Source organism: Tasmannia lanceolata, unplaced genomic scaffold, assembly GCF_043159265.1.
Source record: "Tasmannia lanceolata isolate RefF3 unplaced genomic scaffold, GAP_Taslan_0.1 ptg000004l, whole genome shotgun sequence".
Taxonomy (NCBI): Eukaryota; Viridiplantae; Streptophyta; class Magnoliopsida; order Canellales; family Winteraceae; genus Tasmannia; species Tasmannia lanceolata.
Window position 1 is genome coordinate 2,821,711 of NW_027518681.1, and position 21,389 is coordinate 2,843,099.

A 21,389-nucleotide genomic window follows, 5' to 3' on the forward strand; every position below is an offset into this window, starting at 1 on the left:
AGAGTGCTTAAGTACCGCGCTTACCGAATCCAAAGACCTGGATGACCTTTTATGTCGAGATAGAGCTTCAACAATAGAGTCAGGAGCATCCTGCAAAAAGCCAAATTGGCACAAACACCGCATAGAAAGAAAAGAAGTCTGCACCCGAGCGATACGAATGAGACAGCAAGCAGCAAGCGAACTTCAACTTACTACCCCCCAAAAAGTTATTCTGCCCCCCGAGTGTAAATTCGTTGCTCCACCCATGGCTATATTGGATTGGGTTAGGGTTCGCCTCAACTCGATCCAATCCGATCCGAGTTGCACCCCTCGGCCATTCCCTCAACTTGAGTTGTAGTCAGTTCATTTGGAATGGGTCAACAAGGTTATATGCCACACTCGCATTTGATGATATACGGAGGAACGTACATATACTGGAGCCTAGAAGATTGGGCAGTTATTGGGAGGTTTTCGTAGAATATTTCTATCTTGTACTCTCGACTCAGTCGAGGACGTGGTACTGCGATTGTCAATTGGGGGAAGGTGGGTGATAACCATGGTTTGAAATTTCAGTTTCGGCATAAATTTCAAGCCTAGCTGAAACCGAAATTTCAGCCGAAATCCTGAAATTTCAGCTGAAATTTGGTAAAGACACGAAATGCCTGTTTTTTTGGCCGAAATTTCGGCTGAAATTTGGTAAATGAATAAAAAATTAATATTTTTTTGAAATTTCACCGAAATTGATGAAATTTCCAAAATTGGTACATTTTGGTAATTTCAGATTTCAGTGCTGACCGAAATCCAAAATTTCGATCGAAATTTAAAACCATGGTGATAATTACCTAGAAAATAGAGGTTGTGAGAGTAAGGGAGCCCGCCATGGGCAGTTACCAAAAGGTTCCTCCAAAAGAACGTGGGGCAATGAGTAACAATTACCCGAATAAAAGCTATATAATGAGGCGTCTGTCTCCAAGGAAGAGGTCGGAGAACCAAAACGCAGGCTCGCTCGGGTGCAGACTTCTTTTCTTTCTATGCGGTTTTTGCACCATTTTGGCTTTTTGCAAGTTGTTCCTATTAGCATTTTATCATTTACTTTTCAACACTGTACCTTTTACTTTTAGTAGTCGTAGATTTTCTCTGGATTTAAGGACGCAATGAATTCATCTTCTCAGGTGAGTTTTTCTCCTTAATTCCACTATCACTCGCACTGACGTTTCGTTTGTGTCATTTTGTCATTTAGCTTTGATCGGAAGGTCTGTCGACCCCGAGAGTCGTTTACATTCTGCGCGCATTGACCAATCGCAAGTCGTTCAACGTGTCGTTCACATTCTGCGTGTGTCGACATCCCCACATTTGGAGTCTCGACTGCACCTAAAAAGTCCTTTCCATCTGTGTAAAGGCAGAGGAACCCAAGGAAGAAGTGTCGTTCCCCTCTTCTTCTCAAACGCCTAAGATCCAATCCTAGGGGACAAACGTTTCGGTCGTCAAACCCCTCGAACTCAATTTTCTTGTGTCGAGAGAGGCTGGCACGCCCACACACAGACACTCCACTCCACTCCTCACACGCACATACACACACAGTTGCACCGACTGACTGCGCGAGAGCATCTTTCTTTTGGTAGGCTCAGTGGGACTCGGTGCTTTACATGGCGTTAAATGGCTCATAATACAAGAAGTAGAACTTCAAGCTTCGGTGCTTTCAGAAATGCTAGTGACTCTAATGTTTTCGAGAGTGTTGAGACATATGATAGAAATACTTCTAATCGGGAAAATCCTTCGCTGGTGGAGAATCCTAATCCAGTTTTGTTAAGTGGCCAGATTTCCCCACAAGGCCGAAACTCGAACCCGCCCTTATCATTCCAAGAGGTGGCCGTTGCACGTAGGCAACACTTGGATGAGAATTCCCATGAGTTCTCTCAAATGATAGCGTGCCAGATTTCTGACGTGAATAGGCTCTTCCACTCCCCTAGTGAGAAATTTTCCAAGCAGGTAGACAAATTGTTTGGTCTACTAACAGACAGAATGGTGCCGACAATGCCAGTACAACCACCACTTTGGCAGGGTAATAAGCCAGTTCAACAGCTGCCATACACTAGAGCAATCCAGCAGCTATCATACACTGGTTCCGCATTTCCGAGTGCTACTACCCCGCGGGAAGGTGGAATCAGGATTGGCTAGGTCCAACTTTTAACTAGCCCCAATTCTACTCCTGGAGGTCCTCTTGGTGGCCCCTCTGTATTTGTCCAGGGAGAATCAAGCCAAAATTCCACACCAAGGTATACTCTGCCACACAAAGGGACCAATGTTAATGACTTTGCCTCTACAATGCTTCCACAGCAAGTGAGGTCTTCTATGGCAGATAGACCAGATCCTAGAACCATTAGACCAAACGAGGGTGTGGTTGACCCTAGTGGTGGTGTACAAAATTATAATGAGACTGGTGTATCATAAAACAACAACCAAAACTAAAACCATCCTCGTACACCACCTCCAAATCCCCAAGTTGTTATGGGTATTCCTATCGTAGGCGGAGCTGGGGCAACCAGTACTGCCCGACCCTAGAGTCGGCCAACCTTTCGTTAGGGGCAACTACACACCCCAGAACATCGGCCTGAATAGAGACCAGGTCATGGAAATGATTCAACAATAGCTCAATATGATGTTCAAACCGATACACAGGCCAGTGTACAGAAAAACGTACCCTGGTTGGTATGACTATGACTACCCATACCCTAGGGGTTATAGGATTCCTGAATTCACTTTATTTTCTGAGGAAGACAATCAGTCTACCGTCGAGCAAGAGTTCAATTGTCAAATCTAATGGCAAAAGGCAGAGTATGAGCCAGAGCAATGTCCATGAGCCTGAGCTACAATGATCAAGTAGAAGAAGATGAAAGAAGATGAGAGTATCCTTCGAGGACACTGATTTTGATGAAGCAAAAGAAGAATGGGGCAAACTCTCTTGTAGGCTACTTCTTGGGGCGACAACCTTACTTATATCATTAAAAGATTCACTATCTAGAAAATGGTCCCTAAAATGAGAGCTTGACCTCTTCACTTTGGTAAATGGATTCTTCCTTTTTAAATTCTCCAATCCAGAAGATTGTACTCAAATCTTGGAAACACCAGTGCATAATTACAGTGGAAGGATCTTGACACTGCAGAGATGGACGCCTCACTCCTCTCCTAAGACCTTCCCTATTTAGGTTCGGTTCTCAGCCCTGCATCTCAAGTTCTACGCCCTGCAAAACCTCAACAAACTTGCAAGCATTATAGGGATTCCCCTTTACATGGACACCCAAACGGCAGAGAGAACAAGACTAAATTATGCAAGGATCTGCATCGAAGTTAAAGCTGGGAAAACTCTTCTTAAGTGAATAGAAATCTTAGACCCGAGTGGAATCCAATGGCAAAAGATAAAGTATGATTGGAAACCTAAAAGTTGTACGGTGTGCCATAACTTCAGTCACAAGTGTAGGGAATCAAACTAGGCAGAACTCGCCCTTAAAAGCTAGTTGTTAGAGGGAGGGTGCCCATTCCCTTATAGCCCATCTCCATCCACTTCACTTTACCAATGTGGGACTATTTGCTTTTGCGTGGAACCCCAACAATCTCTCCCTCCATGCGGAAGCAACGTGGACCATCTCGCCCCTCCACGAGGCGGCAACGTGGGAACCATGAGATAACTACACCGGGTTTCTGAGATCTTCCCCGAGGGACATTCCCGCCCTCAGAGGCAAACCAGTGTTACTACACCCTAGTTCTGATACCACTTGCAGGGAATCAAACCGGGTAGAACTCGCCCCTAAAAGCTAGCTATCAGAGGGAGGGTGCTCATTCCCTTATAACCCATCCCCATCCACTTCACTTTACCGATGTGGGGCTATTTGCTTTTGCGTGGAACCCCAACAACAAGATTGAAACTTTTAATAGGAACCCACAAATTCAAGAGAACGCCACAAAGCAAATGTGGAGAGCTGTTCAAAAGACTATAAACTAAGAAGAAAACACAAAAGTGGAGACAGGTTTCAAAAGAACATATTGAGAAGGATATCCGACCAATGCCCCTTCACATAGAAGATGTCAACGAGAATGTCACTCTTTCTAATAGCTTTTAGCATACTGGAACAAGTGGAAGAAACCCCATTAGAAGACGAGAAAACAGAGGACATCGAAATGGATAGTGAAGAAACACAAGGAGCATAATTGGGGAGAGAAGAAAATCACTCATCAGAAATGGAATACTCCTCAAATAGTGAAGATGATCCAATTGAAACAGAGGATATCCAGAAACAACAAAAACGTACGAAGGAAATTATCTCAATGATTAATATGGAAGGGAGATTACTATCAATCCTTCAAAATCACCCACTGAAGATGAGATAGGAAGAGACAAAGAGCTTAGGCAAGAAGCTTGATGCAGTCCAAGAACCTGGACGCTCTTCGTGGCGCAACAACGGATGCAAGATTGATAAAATAAATGAAAAAGGGCCCCTTCGAACACCGTCAAACGGAATATAGTACTTCGATCACCGTCGTAGGGAATATAATACTTCAATCACTGTCGAAAGGGATGTGATTTACTTCGATCCCGTCAAAGTCGAGTTTCTCAGAGCGAAACTAGAAAATACTCCTGCAGGTGCTAATCCAAGCAACCAAAAGTTCTCAAAAGAACTCAAAAGCCTAAAGGCAAATTTCATTCAATAATCAAACTCCATTACGATGCTTACATAACATATATTTATAATAAAACAAGCCGTAAAAGCTAACTTAATACCCAAGCAACTAATCATAGCCGTCCATCTAAAATAACATAAATAAAACCTAAAACTTTATTAAAACTTACCTGAAATAGTAATCCCGTAATAGGCACTTACCATATCCTAAAACTGCCTATAACTTAGCCAAATCAAGTCCAAACCGCGTAATCTTGGCTCTTTAGATAGGTAATCGAAAAACCTTTCTAAAAACACCAAAATCATGCTAAAAGAACAAGATTTGATGCCCTAAAAAATTATTACAAATAAAATGACGAAAATACAAATTAAAAAATAGTAAACTTGTTCCACGCTAACGAACCCAACTATTCTTCATGATTTCCGTCCGCATCATACTCCCCTGGTTCAAAAACACTCGTCCTCGAGTTTTAAAGTGTTGAAAAACATTCATCAATTGAAATTGTTGAACATCAAATGTTTCTTCATAATCCAGAACAGGAAAATATAATATATCTTGAACTTGAACCGGCTTGAATTCATAAATATTCGCACCACATCCAATAAAAACGGATCAATATAATTTGATGAAGAAATTTATATAATATTTTTTCATTCGCCCATCTCTCCAATCTCCAATAATTCATCTAACTATCAGATCTAATTTCTTTTATTCTTCCATTAAAGATTTCATAGGGCGCATCAATTATTGCTTCAAGTGTTCACTGATCACTTTGTCACCATCAAAAATTAATGATTCATCTGAACTCTTAGGAAAAATTAAATACCCATCTTTCGAATATTCATCATAGATTTGTATTGAGTCCCAATTTATGATTTCTTCCTCTAGGTAATAATAAAACGATTTTAATTGTGGTATTAGCTCCCAATCTTAAAATTTAGAAACCCTCCTTTGAAGTGACCGAAGATAGTCTGTAGCCATCGCGAATCCACACAAATCTCACTACCAATTTTCCTCTTCAACCCAATGAAAGAATCGGCTCTGATACCAACTGATGTAGTCCAAGAATCTGGGTTCTCTTCGTAGCGCAGCAACGGATGCAAGATTGATAAAATAAATGAAAAAGGGTCACTTCGAACACCATCGTAGGGAATATAGTACTTCGATCACCGTCGAAAGTGATGTGATTTACTTCGATCCCATCGGTACTAATACTGAGCGAAACTAGAAAATACTCCCGCAGGTGCTAATCCAAACAATCAAAAGTTCTCAAAAGAAGTCAAAAGCTTAAAGGCAAATTTCATTCTATAATTAAAGTCCATAACAATGCTCACATAACATATATTTATAATAAAGGGATAATTACATTTACACCCCCTCTAGTTTCTGACACATCCACTTCCACCCCTATAGTTTAAAAAGTGACAAATACACCCCTGTAGTTTCAATTTGTTTAAGGTTTGCCCCTTCAGCTGAAGGTTCGTCCATAGATTGAAGGGTTAGGATGATCCGATGGAGCTGATGTTTTGGGCACACCCTATCTATGTCAGGACCCATCAAATGAACGCTTTGGATCATCCAAATAATGTGGGCCCATACCCGAATCCAAACACTACCAAACGCTTTGGATTCGGGTATTGGCCCACATTATTTGGATGATCCAAAGCGTTCATTTGATGGGTCCTGACATAGATAGGGTGTGCCCAAAAAATCAGCTCCATCGGATCATCCTAACCGTTCAATCTATGGACGAACCTTCAGCTGAGGGGGCAAACCTTAAACAAATTGAAACTACAGGGGTGTATTTGTCACTTTTTAAACTATAGGGGTGGAAATATGTCAGAAACTAGAGGGGGTGTAAATGTAATTATCCCTATAATAAAAGAAACCCTAAAAGCTAACTTAATACCCAAGCAACTAATCATAGCCATCCATCTACAATAACATAAATAAAATCTAAAACTTTATTAAATCTTACCTAAAATAGTAATCACGTAATAGACACTTACCACATCCTAAAACTGCCTATAACTTAGCCAAATCAAATCCAAATCGCGTAATGTTGGGCTCTTTAGATAGGTAATAGAAAAACCTTTCTAAAAACATCAAAATCATGCTAAAATTACAAGATTTGATGCCCTAAAAAATTATTACAAATAAAATGACGAAAATACAAATTAAAAAATAATAAACTTGTTCCACGCCAACGAACCAAACTATTCTTCATGATTTCCGTCCGCATCAAAGCTCGAAAGAAAAAAGTATCATGGTTGGATGGTTGTCATCTTGTCAATTTGATCCCAATTGAGCAAGAGGATAGTGAAGAAGAGGGCCCAGAATGAGTTATGGCATAAAGTTCCAAAGAAAAATTGCCTAAGATGCTCCCAAAGATCCTAACATACTCCCAACAAACTTGCTGATTATGTAACTCATGAGTATTGAGCAGTTAAATCTCTTAGGTTTAGTGTTCGTCTTTCTCTAGTTTTGGATCTCCCTCTTTCACGTGTTCCGAGTTAGGGAAGGCATCTCGTGCCTATGAATGTAATATCGTTCTCTTTATTCAATAAACCTATAGGGGGAAGGGGTCACGGCCAAATCTCAGCTTACCTACTAATAAAAGTAACTCGACAGAAGAATCAGATAAGGGATAGAGGAAAAACACCTCTTGGACTATAATGGAGTCGTGTTTAAATGAGTTTTTTTCTTTTATGGATCAGCTTAATTGACAATACCAAATGCAGGAATTCTTTTGATATCAAATGGCTTGGTTCCTTTCATGAGCACAGATACAGCAGTACTCTTGAAGCAAAAATACCCAAATATCTTAAATTATACACAAAATAAGTTGTTCATGAAGCTAAAATCATATTAAAACATCTAATTATGCATAAAAACTAATTCTCTAGATCTTATAAACTGAGATTTGTAGGAAATCTCTGAAGAAGAAAAAAAGAATAGAACAATCCAACCCAATGGGCATTTCTTCCAGAAATCACAACAACCTAAAGGCCAATAAAAACCCCAAAATTCATAATAATGGTTTCTAATAGATTTGTTCTTTTTTCTTTTATTCAAAGAAATGGGTTAGAGGCAAGGTTTCCAATCGATTTGGAAAAACCTTTGAATGCAGAAACAACATAACGCAAAAAATAAGAAAACGAGGCTTGCCTAATCAGAGCCATTACCCAAATTTTGAACTCTCAAAAACCCCTCTTATTCCTCACAGCTGTGGATTCTATTCCATTTCTCTGAATTTTGGAACCCCTCCTTAGGAAATTTCCTTTCTTACGATGTTTCCCAAAACCCTCCTCTTCTTAGAAGTTCTTCAGCTGCAAAACATCCAAAATGCGGTTAGATACAATGCCCTGAAATCCTCTCCATAGTCCATGCACGTGCAGCCCCAAAAAAAAAGTGGGAACTTTTCGGGGTGATCTAAACCGTTCATTTGTTGGGTCCTAATGTAGATAGGGTGTGTCCAGAAAATCTTCTCCATAAGATGTTCCTAACTCTTCAATTTGTGATAGTTTAAAATGGACGGCACAATATTTAAAGCTTCACGGATCGGAGGCTTAGGATCATCCTATGGAGAAGGATGTTTGTGCACACACTATATACATTAGACCTCGCAAAAGTGACCCGTGCCCGCGGGTCGACCCGACCCGACCCACCCGCAAATTTGCGGGCACGGGTCTGAGTTTTAGTGACCCGTTAAAACTAACCCGCAGGTGACCCAACCCACAAAAACACGGGTCGGGTTGGGTCAACCCGCGGGCACCCGCAAGTCACTTGGCTTTTTTAAGGGTGGTGATTTTGTTATGCTAATCTAGTTAGATGACTTTTTTTTCTAATGCAAAGGATGGTGATTTTGTCATGCTAATCTATGTTTTAAGGGTTTGCTGCCTAAATAGGTTATGGCTGGCACCATAGAATATAAATAGGTTGTGGCTAGCACCATAGGTTGATCCCACCCCTCCGATTTGAATGTTAGAGGGTTGATTACTTGATCCTAACCCTCTATAGATCGGAGGGTTAGGATCAACCTATTGAAATGATTTTTGGGGCACAACCTATTTAGGCTGTGGGCCATCTAATGGACGGTTTGGATCATCCCACGGTGCCGGCCATACCCCCCTCATCAAAATCCAGTGATAACATTTTTCAAAATAAACAACTGTTTGAATTTGCGGGTGACCCGCGGGTTGACCCGGCCCACCCGCGGGCCGCGCGGGTCACCAAAATTCTGACCCGCAAAAATGCGGGTCATCTCCTGACCCGACCCGTGTGACCCGCACCCGCGGGTTGACCCGGCCCGACCCACCCGTTTGCCAGGTCTAATATACATCAGGGCCCAACAAATGAACGGAACAGAAAAGGTGGGCCCCACCTTCTTTTTTTTTTGGTGATTGCATGTTCATGCACGGTCGTCCACCTTATAAATTCTTGTGAATCTTAAGCAGAGATGCCTCGAACGGCAAGAGGGGCTGCTAAAGATGCTGGGTTCCCCAACCTTCACTCTAAGCTTGGGGCTCGTTGCGTCTCTGTAGTTTCTTAGTTTCCTCTTATTGCTATCATTTCAGTTTCATTTCTTTGCTTCACCCTAAGCATAGGGATCCATTAGTTTCAGGATTTGATTGGGAAAGGAAATAGAAATGACGTGGCAAATGGAAAGCAAATAAAAAAGAAACCCTATAAGATGGGCCTTTAGCTTTCATAAAACTATAAAAAAAATAATAAGAATTATTTGTTTAGTTTGGGGAAATGATATCTGCGCCAAGTGTTTTTGATAAACATGCGCTCCACTTGTTTGTCGTGTAGTTTTTAAAGGGATGTCAGAGAATATTACGGTTCTCAAAAAGCGCTTAAAACCCTTTAAATGCTAGATGACAAGCAAGTGGAGCGCATGTTTATCAAAACACTTGGCGCAAATATAATTTCCCTTAGTTTGACAGAAAACAAATGAGAAGTTTACAAACTTCACCCCACTCATTACGTGATACCCACATGTAACAACCAGGCATCTAACATAGGGCCCACATATAATAGACACCCTAATGTTCTAAAGTCAATGTAGTATATATATTTTTTTCCATAACTAATGATTGACTTGTAGTACTGATCAAATTTAGGCGATGATATTGTCACTACCCCGTGCATTCCCAGCCCTTATAATGCTTTTTGACATCAAATCACATTAAAAGGGGAGGCCAATAAGTACCGCAGGGGGAGTGAAAATATCATTGCCCTAAAATTTAGGGCAGTGATAAATCGACTCCCCATGTGTCTATGTCTCTCATCTTTCTCTCTCTAACCAAGAGGAGAGAGAAAGACACATGGGGAGTCGATTTATCACTCTCCAAAATTTATTATGATTAAAATCAGGGAGAGAGTAAGAGGAGTAATTATATGGTGGCCACCCTTTACATATAAAGGGCGGAGAGAATCAGGTTAAAAGTTAAAAAAGTGGGTCTGACCTGGATCAAAATTTAAGGGGAAGAGTTTTTTCTCTCTCTGCCTTTGTTGGTGGACGGTCAGCCACCATATAAAAACTCTAGTAAGAGAGGCTTCTGCCATTTTTGGAAAGATGGATGCAAAGCTGTTCGTGTTGAGAGAGAGAGAGAGAGAGAGAGAGAGAGAGAGAGAGAGAGAGAGATTTCTGCCCTTTTAGGCAGTTGATTACATGAGCCAGAGCTAGCACATAGTGGAGGCGAGAGCAGGAGCCAGCAGTGATGTAGGCGTATAAGAGTTCAATAGTCAAATCTAATGGCAAAAGGTGGAGTATGAGCCAGAGCAATGTCCATGAGCCCGAGCTGCAATAAACCAACAAACAAAGATGGGAGTATTCTTCGAGGACAGTGATTTTGATGAAGCAAAAGAAGAATGGGCAAACTCTCTTGTAGGCTACTTCTTCGGGTGACGGCCTTACTTTATATCACTAAACGATTCACTATCCAGAGAATGGACCCTAGAAGGAGAACTTGAGCTCTTCACTTTGGCAAATGGATTCTTCCTTTATAAATTCTCCAATCCATAAGATTGTGGAAACACGAGTGCACAATTACAGTGGAACGATCCTAACTCCTCTCCTGAAATATTAAAGCTTTTGACCATCACCATTTGGGTTCGGTTCCCAGCCCTGCATCTCAAGCTCTAAGCCCCGCAGAGCCTCAGCAAACTTCCAAGTATTGTCGGGAAGCCCCCTTTACATGGACACCCAAACGGCAGAGAGAACAAGACTAAATTATGCAAGGATCCAAATGGAATCCAATGACAAAAGGTAGAGTATGATTGGAACCCCAAAAGTTGTACGGTGTGCTATGACTTCAGTCACAGTACTGAAATTTTCATAGGAACCCACAAATTCAAGAGAAGGCCCCAAAGCAAATGTGGAGACATGTCCAAAATACCATAAACTAGGAAGAAGACACAAAAGCGGCGACAAAGGTTTCAGGAGAACACATTGCGAGGGATATCTGACCAAAGCCTCTTCACAGAAGACCTTGGCGAGCATTGAAATGGATATTGAAGAAACACAAGGAGAAGAATCGGGGGTGGGGGTGGGGGTGGGGGTGGGTGTGGGGGGGTGGACAAAAATCACTTGTCAGAGACAGAATACTCCTCAAATAGTGAAGACGATCCAATTGAAACTGAGGATACAAAAACAACAAAGACGTATGAATGAACTCATCTCAATGATAAATATGAAAGGGAAACTACTATCAACCCTTCAAAATCACCCGTTGAAGATGAGATGGGAAAAGAGACAAAGAGCCTAGGCAAGAAGCTCGAAGAAGAAAGTATCATGGTTGGATGGTCGTCATCTTGCCAATTTGATCCCAATTGAGCAAGAGGACAGTGAATAAGAGGGCCCAGAGGAATCAAATGAATCATGGCATACTAAAGATGCTCTCAAAGAAATATTACCTAACAACAAACTTGCTGATTACCTAAGATGCTCTCAAAGATCCCAACATACTAACAACAAACTTGCTGATTATGTAACTCACGAGTAGTATTGAGCAATTCGATCCCTTATGTTTAGTGTCCGTCCTTCTTGAGTTTTGGATCTCCCTCTCTCACGTGTTCCGAGTTAGGGAAGGCATCTTGTGCCCATGAATGTAATATCATTCTCTTTATTTAATAAACCAGAAGGGGTCCCCGCCAAACCCCAGCTTACCTACTGTTAGGTCTAAAATTGGTAACAGGTTATGGTAGGGCCGGAAGGGTTGATCTGGGCCTGAAGGGCTGATCTGGCAAGTCACACCTGAAAGGCTAGGGGAGTCCTGCGCTGCACAAGGGCACAGACAAGAAGAGAAAGGGTCAGAGGACCAACCCGGAGTGGTGCTCCGGACGGGCGCTTCGACACTCAAGTCAGTTAGAGCAAAAGCTTAGGGTTTTGATTTTCAGATCCCTCACCTTAGCACAAGTGAAGGCTATTTATAGTGATTCTGAGCCACCTGTCTTGGACAGGTGGTAGTTCTGAGCCACCTGTCCAGGACAGGTGGTGGCCTCTGTATGGACCAGGTCTCATACCTAAGAAGGGTAGGTGGAAGTCCCTGATTGGTCCAGGTGTCACACCTAGCAGGGACAGGTGTTGGCTTTGCAATGGTCCCTGTGAGGGCCACGTGCCAACAGCCAATTGGTTGCTGAGTTCGGACCTCATCAGTGCTGAGTTCGGACCCATCAGTGCTGAGTCCGGACCCCATCAGTTGCCCCCTGGTTCTCCGAGTCGTGACAGCGGCTAGGGGAAGCAAAAAGAGGGTTAAAGCAGCATCTGGCCGGCCTTGAGGCCTCTGGGCAGCTGAGGCCGGCCTCAGACAGGGGCCAGAAAAAACCGCGGTGGCCAGGGGCCTCTGGGCGGCCTGGTCCGGCCTTAAGACTTAGCCTGAAGGAGCACGGCCGGGCAGGAGCCCCTGTGCAATCCAGTCCGGTCGAAATTTGAACCAGAAATCTGGCCGGCCAAACCTCCTGGGCGTCGTGGCTTGGCAGATCTCCTGGACGGGGTGCCTAGGCCGGACAGGTCCTCTGTCGCCTAGTGAACGGTCATATCATGTCCGCCTAAGCCTTCTGGGCGGCTAGGCCGAGCAGGTGTTTTGTCGCGTAGCGATTGCGCCATATCCTGTCCGGCTTCGGTTAAGGCGTTGGACGGCCAGGCCGGACAGATATTTTGTCTTCTAGCGAGCGCGTCATATCCTGTCCGGCTAAGCCTTCTAGGCGGCTAGGCCGGGCAGGTCTTTTGTCGCGTAGCGATTGCGCCATATCCTGTCCGGCTTCGGTTAAGGCGTTGGACGGCCAGGCCGGACAGATATTTTGTCTTCTAATGAATGCGTCATATCCTGTCCGGCTAAGCCTTCTGGGCGGCTAGGCCGGGCAGGTCTTTTGTCGCGTAGCGATTGCGCCATATCCTGTCCGGCTTCGGTTAAGGCGTTGGACGGCCAGGCCGGACATATATTTTGTCTTCTAGCGAACGCGTCATATCCTGTCCGGCTAAGCCTTCTGGGCGGCTAGGCCGGGCAGGTCTTTTGTCGCGTAGCGATTGCGCCATATCCTGTCCGGCTTCGGTTAAGGCGTTGGACGGCCAGGCCGGACAGATATTTTGTCTTCTAGCGAACGCGTCATATCCTGTCCGGCTAAGCCTTCTGGGCGGCTAGGCCGGGCAGGTCTTTTGTCGCGTAGCGATTGCGCCATATCCTGTCCGGCTTCGGTTAAGGCGTTGGACGGCCAGGCCGGACAGATATTTTGTCTTCTAGCGAACGCGTCATATCCTGTCCGGCTAAGCCTTCTGGGCGGCTAGGCCGGGCAAGTCTTTTGTCGCGTAGCGATTGCGCCATATCCTGTCCGGCTTCGGTTAAGGCGTTGGACGGCCAGGACGGACATATATTTTGTCTTCAGGCGTCATCACTTTGCGCTTTGGAACTTGTACCTCGCATTTAATGCGGAGCGGCGCATTTAATGCGAGCGACGCATTTAATGCGGTAGGTGACGTGGCGCACTCCGGCTGGTGGGAAAAGGGCGGGATTTTTCCCTCTCTTCCAAGCCTATATATACCGGAGTTTTTACTCTTCATTTTTTACTTTTCACATTCTCCTCTCCTTCTCTACTGCTCGGCTAGTCAAATTTCTGCCCGCCTCGGATCAGTAAGCCCGGAGATCTTCGGTCAGCACCTCAGTTCGGTAATTTCTTTTAGCTTTTCTTTTATTCCCTTTTAATGTCTAGCACCAGTTCCGAGTCGGACTCCGGCTCAAAGGAGTCCGGTTCGACTAGTAGTAGTACTGGGTCAGGGGCGTCGGAGAGGACGAGGCCGGCCTCTCCTGCGGAGGCTGGTGTTGAGGACGAGGAGGTAATAATCGTAGTAGACGAGGAGAGCGGAGAGGAAGAGATTGTGGACTTAGACACAATCCCGGTCCGTGGGGACGGACCGCACCGGGTAGAAACCAGTGACGACGAAGAACACGTTGAAGTTCCTCGCTTGCCGCGCGCACCCGTGGAGGTGATAGCAGAGGCGCGGATGGAGGCCAACCCACAGTACAACGTCGGGGCCCTGTACGAGGTGAATCATCTGGGTCTGGGCAAACTTCAGGCCGTCAAGGACAAATACTTTATCCCTGATCGGTACCTTTTGAGGGCGGCCGTTGAAGGGGACCGGGTCAGCAACGATAGTGCAGATCTCTGCCTATACGAAGAAGCCTTACGGGCCGGACTCAGGCTTCCCTTACATCCATTTCTTGTTTACGTGCTGAATTATTACGGGCTGGCGGTTACACAGGTCGTGCTGAACTCTTGGAGGACGCTGGTCGGCTTCCTGCACCTTTTGGGAGTTCGGGTCCGTAGGAACCCCACCCTGCCCGTCTTCAGGATGTGTGCGCATCTGAAGAGGCACAAGGACGGCGGTTGGATCTACATCAGCCAACGGCCCGAGGTGAAAATGATCACTGGCATACCTACTTCCATTCACACATGGAAGAACAGGTTTTTCTATGCTAGGGACACCGAGCAGGGCTCCCACTGGCCGTTCTCGTTGGAATGGAGAACGCCGGACACCAAGAGCCTTAGTCGAAAGTCAGTCCTTAAAGGCTACGACTACATGACCTTCGTTTTAATCAGAGAAGAGCTGAAGCGCGGTCAAATAAACTGCTCGGAATTCTTCGAGGAGGCCGTCCTGGTGGAGCTCGGTATCAGCCGTGCGACGCCGGCACGTACGTAAACGTTCTTAGGCCAGCTCTTATTTTTTGAACTGTTCCTTTCTTTTCTTCTTTTTTTTTTATATTTCTAACTCCGTTCTGTTTTCACGTTCATAAATGGTGAAGCAGATGTCCATGATGGACAGAATCAAGCAGAGCTCCCAAGCGTCCCCAACGCATGAGCAGCCCCAACCTAAGGGCAAGAAAAGGAAGGTGCCGGAGTCAACTCCGGCGATGGTCGCACTGGCTAACCCTCTCAAAAGCAGCCGGGCGACACACAAGCTTGCAGTTAAGCCGAGCCGGCCAAGTCTCACCGGGCAGAGCTCCGGGTCTGCACGGGTGGCAGAGCCCCAACAAAGCGGGCCAGTCCTGGGCATCCCCGCCGCCACGGCGGCGAAAGGCGACAATGTCTTCCGCCCAAACTGGGCGGTGCAGAAAACGGACACCGGCCTCGGGGATAGCCGGGTGGCCACAGAATTGATGTATCAGGGCGTCCTCCCGCGCGACATTCGGGAGGCCGAGAAAGAGGTGCCGGAGACCTGTGCAGAGGTGATCGCCTCCGCCCTCTATCAGCTCCAGGTGTACTCTAGATATATGGCGAAGAAGAGTTATCTCTTCTCTGAGACGCTCACAGAGATAGAGTCCGAGAAGGGCCAGCTCCAAAAAGACAAGGACGGGCTTAGTGAAGCCGTCCAGGTCAAAGAGGCCGAATGCAACAGCCTGAAGGACGAGGTGCAGAGGGTCAAGAACCAAGCCGTGCAGGATCTCCTAACTGCGAGGGAGAGAGCCGACCAGAGGGAGAAGGCGGCTATCGAGGCGGCCGTGAAAGTGGCAGTGCGGGAGGCCGAAGAGAGGAAGGACACACAGTTCTTCAACCTGGGCCTCCAAGCCTATAAGGCGGGGTTCCTTCTCTGCTCTGAGCAGGTTAAGAAGGCTTACCCCGAAATCTCTCTGGACGGACTGGACGTCCCGTATGCACCTCCAGAGGATGAAGAGGACGAGGAGGAAGAAGGTGAACTGGACTCCTCCCAACCCAACGAGGTAGAACAGGAAGTCGCTCTGGCTTCCAAGGTCACCCCTTCAACCGCCGAGGCCGGCCAGGCTGCAGCCCTTACTGCAGAGGCAGTCACCGACGAGGCGGCCGACGGGGAGGCCTGAGTGGCCGGGCAGATCTCCTATCCTTAATTTTTGTAAATTTTTGTAATGGCCCGCGAGGCTCAATCTTTGTAAGCCAGCTCGGCGAAAAGAGCACTTTTGTGATACGAATACAAATTGAATTTTGTCTAACTGTCTGTACGGCTGTCTTGTTTTTGAATTTATGACGTCTGTGCTTCTTCCTCATCTCTCTGCCGAGCCGGAGTGGTTAACCGGATGTCATTGGCCGGAATGACCCACTTCTGTCTCCGAGTTTGCAAGCACTTAGAGTCTTTTTGGCGCCTAGCGATTGCGCCATATCCTGTCCGGATAAGGCTGTGGACGGCCAGGCCGGGCAGGTGTTTTGGCGTTTAGCGATTGCGCCATATCTTGTCCGGCTTCGGCTATGGACGGCCAGGCCGGGCAGGTCTTTGAGGAGGTTTCCACTAGGGCGGGTCCATGTGGTCGGAACTGATCTCCACACCAAATTGGACGCGCCGGAGTGCTCCACTGCTGTTCTCTAAGTCTGCAAACACTTAGAATGAGAGCTAAGTCTGCAAACACTTAGAGTCTTTTTGGCACCTAGCGATTGCGTCATATCCTGTCCGGCTTCGGCTATGGACGGCCAGGCCGGGCAGGTCTTTGAGGAGGTTTCCACTAGGGCGGGTCCATGTGGTCGGAACTGATCTCCACACCAAATTGGACGCGCCGGAGTGCTCAACTGCTGTTCTCTAAGTCTGCAAACACTTAGAATGAGAGCTAAGTCTGCAAACACTTAGAGTCTTTTTGGAGCCTAGCGATTGCGCCATATCCTGTCCGGCTTAGGCTGTGGACGGCCAGGCTGGGTAGGTGTTTTGGCGTTTAGCGATTGCGCCATATCCTGTCCGGCTTCGGCTATGGACGGTTAGGTCGGGCAGGTCTTTGAGGAGGTTTCCACTAGGGCGGGTCCATGTGGTCGGAACTGATCTCCACACCAAATTGGACGCGCCGGAGTGCTCCACTGCTGTTCTCTAAGTCTGCAAACACTTAGAATGAGAGCTAAGTCTGCAAACACTTAGAGTCTGTGGTACCCTGATCCCGCGAGAGGGGTGTGGGGCGCGAGCCGCCGCTCTCTCTCTCTTGGTCTCTCGTATCCACGCGATTGGCGTGTGCATTTTATTATTGATTTGAATTAATCTTTCCTGTGAACTTGGGATCACTAAGGCAATCCGAATTCCACACGAAAGAGACTGACAGAGTCGCCACCTAGATGTGGGATCTAGGACCCGTAATTAACCAGAAATCTAGACTCGCTACCTGGTTACGAGAATGGAAGGTATGGGGAGTTATCCACCACATGCACCATTCTTGCCCGATAATCGGTCTTCGATTCCAAAAGCTAACTCTTTTAAATTTATTTTAAATGGCTCATTCAACTCTATGTTAATGTGCGAACTAAGTGACATGCATCCTATGATCTAATTTCAATGTGAATCCTAAATGTGTATCTTGATTTATTAATTTGTCTGGATTCAATCTATGTGAAAGTTCTCCTAAAATTCTAATTTCATGGAAAGTCCTAAGTGATTTGATTAAGCATTTACAAGAAAATTAATATACAAAACACCACAATTTGTTTGTGGTGCCGACTCGCGGGTGGTATGCCATCAGACATCCAAGCTGCCTACGTACCCAAGCCTCACTGGGATCAGAGTCGACGTAGTTCGGTGCACCTAAGCTAAGCTACTTATGCCTAACTCAACTAGGACACCGACCTAGACGGGATTGACTGTTTCAACAGTTTTAGGAGAAGTTATTTAATTCAAGTTGAGGATTTTATTATCTTAAGATTTCATCTAAGATGCTATATGATTCTCATCTAAATGCAAATGGTCCCTTAGACTAATGCAGGTTTGCCTACATCCTAGTTTACTAGGCTTGTCCTAGGGAAAGATTGGGTGACTAGTGTAACTAGACCTATGGCACGGTTGCTATACATAGCAAACGTCCGTGATGAGGCTGGACTCCTAACTCTAGGACTCCCTAAAACCTAAGACTCCCTAAAACTTAGGACACGACACGACACCGGTGTTCCTAAATTGGGCTCTAAGGGTTCCTAAAGGAATTTTGAATCCACCAGCTCTTGGAAATCTCGAATTCTTTTGGGCTTGTGGAAACTTTTAGAGTTTTCTTGAAGCTTTTATTATCTGAAGGTATTTAGTGTGTTTGGTAGCTTTTAAAGTTGTTTATTTAGAAGGTTTTAGTTTCACTTGAAATTTTTAGTGGTCTTTTGGTTAATGGCTTTTAACGGATTTTTATCAGTGGATTTTAAATGGGTGAATTTTAGTTTTGTTAATTTTAGGTTGGATGTACTTTAGATTAATGTCTTTCGATTTTGGTTTGGAAAATGACGTTAACACAACCAAGTTTTGACAATTGCACAAATTCGACAAACCATTGACCATTAAAAGATCTAACAAATGCAGCCCACTAAAACTGTCGTAACTCTTTAACCGCTTGGCCAAATTCAACGTACGAACATGCGTTGGAAAGATCTTTTATAGGGCTACAACTTTTTAGTTCTCCATTGTTTGTAAATCTGTGATTTAGAGGTTCGAATTTGTGTTGCAAACAAAAGGACAGCAACATTAAACTGGAAATGCCTAAAGGTGTGCCGCAACCATTTTGGACTTAACTTTTTAACCACTCGCCGTCTGATCTAGCACGAATACTCGTTGGAAACGGCACGAAAATATCTACGACTTTGTAGTTAATCATTTCCCACGATTCTGTTGTTTAGAGGTCGAAAAATCTGTTTAAAGTCTAACAGCTAGCACTATGACGGGAATGATATTGGCACCCCCATGTTTTCTTTTGATAGTTCTTATTTTTTTTAGTGATTAAAAGACGGTGAATATGAAAAATGGCTTGAATGGGCCTGAGATTAGATTCAAATGGGATGTTTGAAAAAGGGGTTGTTTTTATCTACTTGGCAAGGTGGGGTATGGATATTGGGTTCTTGAGATTGAGTGGGGGCTGTTGTTATCAAATTGGAGTGGGGGCTGTTGTTATCAATTGAAAGATGGAGATTTTGTAAGCCAAATTAAATGGGTTTTGATAATTCACGTAAAATTCAAGTTTTCTTTCTTGTAAATGTTCAAAATTTTTAATGAATTGTTTTCCCAAAAGAAATCTAAATTCCCTAACAAGCCAATGATTTCAAAATCCCATCACAAATAGGTTCTAATGACCCTATCACATTAATTATATTTAGCATAAGTGAGAACATGACCAAGGCCAAACTAGTACGAAATTAAACATGACATCAACCAAAATATACGCAAAACAACACTCAATCCTACAAATATAGAAAAGAAAATAAAATTCCAAAAGGCATACCTTTTTGTAGACGATATTCCATGCAAACTTATGGAGAAGAGGGATTTGGTCTAGAGAGAGGGCTTGAATTTTCTAAGAGAGGGGTTCTCTCCTCTTTTCTTCTCTTCTTTTCTTTGGTGAGATGAGAGGGTATTTATAGGAGAATGGGATAGGAGGTTAGGTGAGGTTAGGTGAGGTTAGGTAAGGTTAGGTGAGGTTAGGTGATGTTAGGTGAGGTTAGGTGATGTTAGGTGAGGTTTGGATGGTTATGATGGGAGGAGAGGTTAGGTGAGGTTAGGTGAGGTTTGAATGGTTAGGATGAGAGGAGAGGTTAGGTGGTTTTGGATGGTTAGACCCAGGTCATGATCTGCCATTGATCTAACGATTTACGGAAATCGGGTCTCGGAATGGAATCAGGGTCCGGGCTATGAAGTGACCCTAGCTTATTTTGTCCCGATTGATGATCCGTAAAGTCAGATCAAGATATTAATGACCTAAAACATATAAATCAATGATAGAGGGGGTTCTCACATGGATTTAACACACTAATTTATTTGTTGATTAAAACAAAACAAAATGGGGTGTCTTCACAAATGGACTCGAGAAAAGAGGCACCGTTCACAAACGGGCTCAAGGAGAAGACAAGACCATTCACAAATGGACTCGAGAAATGAGGCACCGTTCACAAACGGGCTCAAGGAGAAGACAAGACCATTCACAAATGGACTCGAGAAATGAGGCACCGTTCACAAACGGGCTCAAGGAGGACGATACCATTCACAAATGGATTCGAGAAAAGAGGCACCATTCATAAACGGGCTCAAGGATAAGACAAGACCATTCACAAATGGACTCGAGAAATGAGGCACCATTCACAAACAGGCTCAAGGAGAAGACGAGACCATTCACAAATGGACTCGAGAAATGAGGCACCGTTCACAAACGGGCTCAAGGAGAAGACGAGACCATTCACAAATGGATTCGAGAAATGAGGCACCGTTCACAAACGGGCTCAAGGAGAAGACAAGACCATTCACAAATGGATTCGAGAAATGAGGCACCGTTCACAAACGGGCTCAAGGAGAAGACAAGACCATTCACAAATGGACTCGAGAAATGAGGCACCGTTCACAAACGGGCTCAAAGAGGACACGAGACCATTCACAAATGGACTCAGAAAATGAGGCACCGTTCACAAACGGGCTCAAGGAGAAGATGAGACCATTCACAAATGGACTCAGAGAATGAGACACCTGTTCACAAACGGGTTCGAAGAGAAGACGAGACCATTCACAAATGGACTCGAGAAATGAGGCACCGTTCACAAACGGGCTCGAAGAATTTAGGGATTTTTTTATGAACTTGAATTTGACGTAGGAATGGATTTTTATTTTTATTTTTTAATTAAGGATTTGGATTTGATAAATTTTTTTATTTTTGGAAAATGAGGTACCGTCCGCAAACGGGCTCAAGGAGAAGATGAGACCATTCACAAATGAACTCGAGAAATGAGGCGCCGTTCACAAACGGGCTCAAGGAGAACACGAGACCATTCACAAATGAACTCGAGAAATGAGGCGCCGTTCACAAACGGGCTCAAGGAGAACACGAGACCATTCACAAATGGACTCAGAAAATGGGACACCGTTTACAAACGGGTTCAAGGAGAAGACGAGACCATTCACAAATGAACTCGAGAAATGAGGCGCCGTTCACAAACGGGCTCAAGGAGAACACGAGACCATTCACAAATGGACTCGAGAAATGAGGCACCGTTCACAAACGGGCTCAAGGAGAACACGAGACCATTCACAAATGGACTCAGAAAATGGGACACCGTTTACAAACGGGTTCAAGGAGAAGACGAGACCATTCACAAATGAACTCGAGAAATGAGGCGCCGTTCACAAACGGGCTCAAGGAGAACATGAGACCATTCACAAATGGACTCGGAAAAAGGAGACACCGTTCACAAACGGGTTCAAGGAGAAGACGAGACCATTTACAAATGGACTCGAGAAAAGAGGCACCGTTCACAAACGGGCTCAAAGAAACAAGAGAATT

General features: G+C 44.8%; 1 long non-coding RNA gene across 1 annotated transcript; it reads right to left on the reverse strand.

The window, feature by feature from the left end:
- Positions 1 to 7,683: 7,683 nt before the first annotated feature.
- Positions 7,684 to 19,990, reverse strand: LOC143875713 (uncharacterized). Its single transcript, XR_013250177.1, has 2 exons — positions 19,347 to 19,990; positions 7,684 to 7,985 (listed from the first exon to the last, which is right to left on the reverse strand). It is a non-coding gene; the product is annotated as an uncharacterized LOC143875713 (long non-coding RNA).
- Positions 19,991 to 21,389: the final 1,399 nt, after the last annotated feature.